Source organism: Lactuca virosa, chromosome 8 (assembly GCF_052849685.1).
Source record: "Lactuca virosa cultivar CGN04683 chromosome 8, Lactuca_virosa_CGN04683_v6, whole genome shotgun sequence".
Taxonomy (NCBI): Eukaryota; Viridiplantae; Streptophyta; class Magnoliopsida; order Asterales; family Asteraceae; genus Lactuca; species Lactuca virosa.
Window position 1 is genome coordinate 362,288,719 of NC_136433.1, and position 9,889 is coordinate 362,298,607.

A 9,889-nucleotide genomic window follows, 5' to 3' on the forward strand; every position below is an offset into this window, starting at 1 on the left:
GTATCATGGCGAACAAAAAGGCCAGGTGTAGTTTCTAGGTCTTCAGCAGAATCAGAATATCATGTCATGGCTAGTACAGTTTGTGTAGTATTGTGGATGAGATAGTTGCTTGAAGATTTAGATGCAAAGGAGACGTCAAGGCATGTGCTACTGGTACTAAAGTTGGGTGTAAGTAATCTATACAATCCAACTTGAAGGGGAGTGTTGAGAATTAGACTTTCCTTTTATATATTAGCTTTGTGCCCAAGTAGTATTTACCTTTGTTTTAGGACTACCGATTTAAGTTTCCTAGTTATAGTTTTATTTGGTTTCTATGTCTATTTATAGTTTCTTTTGGAATCGTTTATCAATCTTCAAATAAAAGTTTCAGTTTATAGTTTTATAAAAAGTATATTTGTTTCTGGTTATCTTAGCTCATCTACATAAACCAAACACAAGTGAAAACGGAAGTCAGGATAGGCTCCCTCTTGGTGTCTTAACTAGTTGACAAAGAACCGTTAGTCATGAATTTTGATTCCTCTCGTTTTTAATGGTGGCACAAAGGTAAAAGGGTCTTCATAAACTCTTATGGGAACAATACAAATTACTATACACATATCTGAAGAATAATAAAGTATACAAAAATCTAATATAATACAAAAACAGTCACTAGTATTTCCCTGTTTTCTTCAATATGGTGATAAAAATGAATTTTACGTGCTTCAATTCAAGCTTTAAACAAAGTACTTTTAGGACATTATTGAGCTGGAGCTTATCGACGAACCAATGCTGCTCAAATTTAATATGATTACAAAATATTTCAACTATTAATTGAGTACTTATGGAGCTGGAGCTCTAGCAACCATGATTATTAAATGATTAATCTCACCTAGTGATAGTGATAGTTAAAGCATCCACAATGTTGAGTTCAATAGGAGAGTTGAATGAGGTGGCAAGTTTATATGTCGTTCAATGGATGAAACTCCACCATTATGAGATGCCACATTGGTATTCTATGAATTTGAAGTTGAATGACCATTGAACTCTTCAATAGAAAAAATGAAAGCTTTTTTTAATTTTTAAATATTAATTATAAATTAAATTTTGTAACATTCTATTGAACTTTGTAGAGTTCAATGCATTGTAGGAAAAAAAATAATAGAACTGTATGTATTGTACAAAGATGATGTGACAATCCATTGAACTCTATAAAGTTCATGTGTTGTGGATGCCCTTAAGTTACCCTACACAAAACATAAAGATATGCATACCCGTAACCGTTTTATTCATTTTGAAAGAAAATACATTCATAACTAACACTTTAATTATTCTTGAAGAAAGGAAAGACATAATCATTGAAGGATGCATAGAAATGGCCCAAAAGAATCTCACCTCGGCCCTGATAAAAATGAAGGCAATACTGGTTTCGAGCTTTTCTCATGTTCATCTGTTATTTTCTGCAGTCTTGGATACAAGAAGTTGTAATCCAAGTTTGATTCCACATTCATTACTCCCTCTAACACCTTAACCACCGATGACATTGAAGGCCTTCTCGTGAAATCAGACTGTAAACACCATGAAGCCATTTTCATCATCTCCATGACTTCTGTACCATGTTCTTGCATGTCTTCACTGTACCTGTCAACTATCTTTAACAAAGTCCCCTGTTCCAAACACCTCTGAAAGTCACTCAGTAAGTGTTAACTTTCTTCTGGTTGAGATGTATCGAAATTCTTCCTCCCGCATAGGATCTCCAAAAGAACAACCCCGAAGCTATATAAATCCACTTTCTCAGTGATAATTGAGCCCAACCATTCGGGAGCCAGATAGCCAGGGGTTCCTCTCAGTGTACTCATCTCTTGGCGGCTTTGATTTCTATCGATGAGCTTAGACAACACAAAATCAGATACCTTGGCATTGAAATTATCATCCAGGAGTATATTTTGAGGTTTAATATCTAGGTGGATGACTTTTTGCCTACATTCTTCATGGAGATATGCTAAACCTTTAGATATATCAAGAATAATTTTCTTTCTACATTCCCATCCTAGTAGGTTCTTTTGGTCTGCATCGTAGATCCATTCGTCTAATGATCCGTTACTCATGAATTCATAGACAAGAAACCGCTCTGATTTCTAAGCACAAAATCCTCTAAGTCGAACTAGATTCACATGGTGAATGCTGCCAATGGACTCAACCTCAGCTAGGAAGGATTTCTTAGCATGCACAAGACCTTGAAGACATTTTACTGCAATCTGTGAGCCATCTTCGAAAGTCCCTTGGAAAACTGATCCAAATCCTCCTTCACCAAGCTTTTTACTGAAATTATCTGTGGCTGTTTTCAATTCTTGATAGGAAAATCGAGTGGGCATTATTCCTGACACATGATCTAAATACTCTTCTTCTATTTCCCTAATTGTGTGTTGCTTTTCGAGTATGAACCTAGTAAAACCTATGACCACAATAAGCAACAGAAAACTTCCAATTATGGAACCTACAACTGTTGCAACTTGATTTTTAGACGAAATAGTTGATCTTCCATTCTGTACTTTAATGAACGTCGAAGCATTGAACGAAAGGTCACCTGCATCAACTCTAGTCACTGTAAAAAGCTCAGACGGTAAATATTGGTCAAGGATTGACCTGGTAATTAGGAAGAATAAAGCACATGGGGCAGTGATGGCCGTTACAATTAGACTGTTCCTAGTATTTCTCATTTTCTGTTCAGTTTAGTAGTTTAAATAGAATAGCTTAGTGTTTACAATTCATCAGTCGAAAATTCATTGTACAGCAATTCAATCATTTGATTGCTATTCTTCATTCAATAAAGTAAAATCATTCGGCTGCCTAATCCCTGTTCTACCCCTGTACTGTTTTGCTGTTTACTGCTCCATTGGCTTGATCACCAACAGTAAATAGCAATTCCCACTTGAAGAATTTGATCCATACTTGAATAGAGCTGCTTTGCATGAGCAATTATTCAGACACGCTTGTTTGCAAGTCTCTATGTCCACATCCTCCAAGTTGGCGGTATAGGTGATGTAAGTGACGTTCTTGAGTTCAATGAAATGTTGATATTTGGTAGCATTGCATTTGAGAGGAGTAACTTGAGAGCAACCCATGTTTGGTTGGCGATCATCCACAGCTCTAAAATAATCTGTCCCAGGACAACTACATTGTTGACTGCCCGTGCAAATGGCATTTCTTCCACAAACCAAAGGATAAGAATACTCTCCAAGATCAGCCACCACCGTCCACCTTGCAAACAGTTCGCATCCAAACATTTTTAAATGCCCATCTGGCATTAGCTTTATGTACTGAAGTACGAATTCTTGAGATATCCTAATCACACTGGAACAATAACCTGGCTGATCAGTAGCAAAAAAGAAGAAACACAAACTCCGACCTAGGAGCTGAAGATAACTTGTATTATTTGTATCTTTTTCGTAAACGGAGCGACGGTAATAGACTTGAGGCGGATTTGATCCAACATAAGCAAATAAATCTTTTTCAGTGACTTGAAGAGAGTATAAATCCTTTTGAGCTGTCCAGTTGGTTGAGGAAACACTAGGTATGAGCCTCTGTCCTTGATATAATTTTTGCCCCTTCACCAAACAATCTGTTGGGTGGTCAAAAGATTGCCAAACCATGGACTTATGGCCATCAAACAACATCAGATTTCCTTCTTCAGTTAGTGTTTGTAGTCCAAACTATGGTTCCATCGAAATCCTGTAACACCAATTCTCCAGCTGTAGTGACATTCAGGATTGCGCCTTCCCTGACCGGATTGTCTCGGTTAGCTGACCATATCACCGTTGGATCATATTCATTTAGAAGAATGGCAAAGAGGTAAGATGTGCAGGTTCCATTACAGAAGAAACCACAAGCGAATCTGTAACTGCTATATCCGTAATTGTCACGAAGAATGACTCTGATCCTTGTGCCATCTGAGGAGTTGGTGGAAGGGTTAGAAGATTCATGGTTGATCCATGTGGTTGAAATATCTGCAGAAGAGTAATCAAGTTGAGCAGGGATGGATGAGAAGATGAGAAAGAAGCAAAAAAATAAAAAAACCAACAGATCCAAGGTGCCCTCATCACCAATTAACCACAAGAACCTATGAAATTGAACACACGATATAATTATCTAATCTAAATATATGAGGAGCTCCCAAGAACTCAACTACATGCTATAATTGACTCATTTCAGGCCAAGTTTCCCTACCATTAAAAGTTTTTGAGTAATTTACAAATCTCGTCCATTTCTTCTGAATTTTGTTGTTTTTATTCCTCTGGTTTTATTTTTAAGGTAAAATGATTATTTTTCCAATGTGCTAAGGTTCTTTTTTTTTTTTTTTTTTTTTTAATGATTTATTCTAATACCATATTAAACCAGTAATCCAGTATCAACTACACTTTTTGTCATTTCCTCATCCTCCTGGTTATTTGGCTCTCTCTCTTCCAACATGTTTTCATCTTATAACACTTGAATCACCAACATTTCCATTTCCACGGGAATCTTTATTGTGTGAATTTTGAATGTGTGAACTATTCGGGAGTAAGGTGGCGGAGACCATTATTAATACACAAAATAATATATATATATATATATATATATATATATATATATATATATATATATATATATATATATATATATATATATATAGAGGGGAGCGTTCAATCGAGAACATTTCTTATCATGATATATTTGAGAACAAATTTGGACCACACAATTTTTTTAATTAAAATTATAAAATAATATTCATATAAATCCAAAAATAGTTACAAACAATTAAAAAATTCACTAACTAACACCACTCACCACCCACTACCCACCACCCATTGCTACCCACCACCACCCACCACCACCCGCCACCACCATCACTACCCACCACCATCACCACCCAACCACCACTACCTGCCACCACCACCCACCTCCACCACCCATCACTACCGTCTGCCACCACCACCCGCCACCACCACCCATCACTACCCACCACCACCAACCACCACCCACCACCCCGCCTCCACCACTCGCCGCCACCACCCCCACCCCCAGCTACAAAGATTTGTTATTGTGTTTTTGATTCATTAGTTTTTCTCGTGTATATAATCACATGTGATTATATGTATCGAGTCACATGTGATTATATGTATCGAATCATATATGATTTATAGGTTATTAAATACATATAATCACATGTGATTAACTACACATGAAAAACTAGGGAATCGAGAATGCAAAAATGAATATTGTCCACGTAAATCATATGTGATTAGATACATATAATTACACGTGATTATATGTATTTAATAAAATATTATTTACGTGGGCCATATTTATTTTCGTATTTTCGATTTAATATTTGGCATCGTGTATTAAATCACATATGATTTACATGGACAATATTTGTTTTCACGTGTTTATTCAATAGTTGTTCTTGTGTATTTAATCACATGTGATTATATTTATTTAATCACATATGATTCGTATGGAAAATATTTATTCTTGCGTCGATTCAATAATTGTTCTAATATATTTAATCACGTGTCACCACCACCACACCCATCACCCACCAAAACCACCATACACCATCACCACCCTCACCACTAACCACCACCACCTATCACCTTCACCCATCTCCACCACCCATCAACACCGCTCACCACCGCTACCTGCCACCCACCATAATCACTACCCCACATGTCACCCAACCACCATTCACCATCACCACCACCTACCACCACCCGTGATTATGTGTATATAATCACATGTGATTATTTGTATTTAATCACATATGATTTATATGGACAATATAAATCATATGATTAGATACATATAATCACATGTGATTAGATATATTTAATCAAATGTGATTAGATATATTTAATCGCATATGTCATTATTGCATTCTCGATTCAATAATTATTTTTAGTCAACTTTAATCATATGTAATTAGATACATATAATCACATATTATTATATGTATCCAATCACATATGATTTATATGAAGAATATTCATTTTTGAGTTTTCGTTTCAATAATTTTTCTCATATATTTAATCACATGTGATTATAAGTATTTAATCACATATGATTAATGTGGACATAAATTTGTTTTAATGTTCTTGATTCAAAGTTGTTCTCATGTATATAATTACATGTGATTATATATATTTCATCACATATGATTTACTGAATCAAGAACGTGAAAACAAATCTTTATCACATAAATCGTACGTGATTAAATACACGAGACCAACTGTTGAATTAAAAACGCAAAAACGAATATTATCCACATAAATCATATGTGATTAAATACATATAATCGCATGTGATTATATGTACCTAACCACATATGATTTACGTGGACAAGATTCATTATTTCTTTCTCAATTCAATAGTTGTACTCACATATGATTATATGTATTTAATCACATGTGATTAGATACATATAATCACATATGATTATATGTATTTAATCACATGTGATTACAGTAGACAAAGAACAATTACTGAATCGAGAATGTGACAATGAATCTCATCCACATAAATCATATATGATTGGATACATATAACCACATGTGATTATGTGTATCTAAACACATATGATTTGTATAGAAAAGATTATTTTTTGTCCATATTAATCATATGTGATTAGATACATATAATCACAAGTGATTAGATGTATTTAATCAGTTATGATTAAGTTAACAAAGAACAATTATTAAATCGAGAACGCGATAATGAATATTGTGCACATAAATCATATATGATTCCGTAGTTGTTCTTGTGCATTTAAATACATCAAATCACATAAATCATATGAGATTATATGTATTTAATAACATATATGATATGTAATTGAATACATACAATCACATGTGATTATATGTATCTAATCATATATTATTTATATAGACAAGTTTCGTTTTTGAATTTCGATTCAACCACATATGATAATTAAATATGTTTAATCACATAAATCACATATGATTATGTTCACAAGATTTACATGTGATTATATGTATTCAATCAAATATGATATATGTGATTAAATACATATAATTACATTTACGTGACAAAAAAAACTATTGAATCGAGAACGCAAAAATGAATTTTGTGCACAAAAATCATCTGTGATTAAATACACGAGAACAATTATTGCATCGAGAAATGCAAAAACAAATATTATCCATATAAATCATATGTGATTAGATACATATAATCACATATGATTTATGTAGAAAAGATTTTTTTTCGCGTTGTTGATCAATAGTTGGTATCGTGTGTATATTCGCATGTGATTATATGTATCTAATCACATATGATTTATAGACAATATTTGTTGTCGCGTTTTCAATTAAATAATTTTTCTCATGTATTTAATCAAAGGTGATTAGATGTATTTAATCACATATGATTAATGTGGACAAAGAATAATTATTGAATCGAAAACGCAAAAGTGAATCTTGTGCACATAAATCATATGTGATTAAACATATATAATCACATGTGATTAAATTTATGAGAACAAGTATTGAATCAAAAATGTGAAAATGAATTTTGTCCATATAATTTATATGTGATTAGATACATATAATCAAATGCGATTAAATACACGAGAAACAATTATTGTATCGAGAAAACGAAAATGAAATTTGTCAACATAAATCATAAATCATATGTCATTAGATACATATAATCAAATTAGATTATCTATATTTAATCATATATGATTTATATCGACAATATTAATTTTCGTGTTCTCAATTGTGTAGTTGTTTTCATGTATTTAATCAAATGTGATGGCGGTCAATGATATATATATATATATATATATATATATATATATATATATATATATATATATATAATCACACTTGATTTATATAGACAAAATTCATTTTTTTCCTTTTTGATTCAATAGTTGGTATTAAAATTTTAACCCTAAAAATAGTAAATACATAGTGTATAAATCGTAAACATTTTTTTCTTTGAAAAGCACTACAAACAAATATACAAAAATATTAATTAGCCATAGATTACTAATATATCTAAATTGAAATTAGTGGCCCGTTAATGCCTATTGGGTTTTCCAATACAAAATCAATTATAATTGACTTTTCCAATAAAAAATCAATTATGATTGACTTTTCCAATACAAAATCAAATCTAAAAGGAAGGAAATTTTCAATTTTGTAAATAAGCTATTCAATCAATTGTTTAATACAAAACCCAATATCACATATGCCAGCAAATAAAAATTCAAATTTAGGGATAATGGTTTTTAACCTGTGAAAAGTTACGTTCATAATCCCCAGCGATATGTAGCTGATGAAAATATATAAAAAGAAACTCCCATCATTGGAGCTTCTTCGTCATAATGCCATCATCGGAGCACCACCACCGGACCGCCATCGCATAGGTGCAGGAAGAACACAAAGAATAGATCTCCTTCTCGATTTATATGGTTGTAAAAGGTTAGAACAGGAGAGTCGACGAAATCAGATGACCTTCTACTTCAGATCCGGTAAAGAGAGATGTTGTGGTTGTTGAAGAACGAGATACAGATCTTCATCTTTTCTAGCGAGAACAAAATGGCAGGTCGCGACAGCGTTAAGAACAAAAAATGGTAGCAAGTCCAGATTCAAAACCTCACAAAACCACTGAAGAATCGATTCCAAATTGACAAACATAGAAATTTGTTGAATAAAAAAATGTAAGAACTCGATAATAAAGCACTAAATATGTTGTTATAAAGCATATTTATACATAATTAGAAATCGATTTTTGATAGTATGTGATTCGAACGAGGGAAATGTCAATCACAGTAGAAGAGTTTTTCGAGCCTTAAATCACAATAGAAGGAATTTTCAATCCCTAATCGCACCATATATGTCGAGATTTGCAGTGGTGGACGACATTCTAGGAAGCCAAGTGCAGCCACGGAACAGAAGAGAACCAAAGAAATTGCGGTCGATCGCTGGTCGTTATCGCTGGTGGCTGTGAACGACGACTAGGTAGTGGAGTCTTTCGCAACAAGTAGATCTGGATAGCGTGAAGAGGCGTCGGTGTTATGGTGGTTCCGGCAGTGTTATAGTGATTCCGGCGGCGGTGGTCCGGTAGTCATCCAGATCTAATTTAAGATGGGAGAGAAAAAAAGAGAGAGAAAGTATTTGTGTACCGGTGTGTGAAATAATGATATCTTAAAACTAGTGATCCAGATTTGTTCTTGTAAGGTCCAAATAAGGATCTTTACCAGTAGTCAAGCAACAAACAATCACGAATGGAAGAATAAGATGAAAAGAAATCGAGCTTGCACACGTTTGTATTCATAAAAACGTCAGGTACAACTCGATAGGGCTCTCTGTAAACGCAATAGCATCAACAACTACACAATGACCAACACCTCTACTATTTATACTCGACAAGACCGCAAACGGGGTTTACGACCGTAAACAGGGTTTACGGTCGTAAACGTGTTTACGGCCGTAAACTCTGTTTACGGTCGTAAACACATATTCTGACTGATATCACCTAAACAACCCCCAAAACGTATTACAGACTCATACTAAACCAGATACAATGAAAGCCTAGACCAAACCATTCACAGGGCCCTTCAATCTCCCCCTTGGTTTGGGGCTAGCTTGGACTCAGCTCTTGTCGACCACCAGTACATCGGATTTTCCCATCGCTCCGTTCCACATTTTCTTCTCTATAATTTCAGCCACCATCGAAGTGTATTCTTTTGCAGCGGACTCGAAAAGTTCTTCAGCCACCACGATCTGATGAACGGAAAGTTGATGGATATCCCACTTCCCAAATTGAAGCAAATCCCTCTTGTCATATAAACGGATACAATCATCTTTAAGTTTGATGACAGCAGCGGCTGTGGTTTCATCGT

General features: G+C 34.1%; 1 pseudogene; it reads right to left on the reverse strand.

Moving 5' to 3' along the window:
- Nucleotides 1-1,256: 1,256 nt before the first annotated feature.
- Nucleotides 1,257-4,181, reverse strand: LOC145128845 (G-type lectin S-receptor-like serine/threonine-protein kinase SD2-5; annotated as a pseudogene).
- Between the last annotated feature and the right edge of the window lie 5,708 nt (nt 4,182-9,889).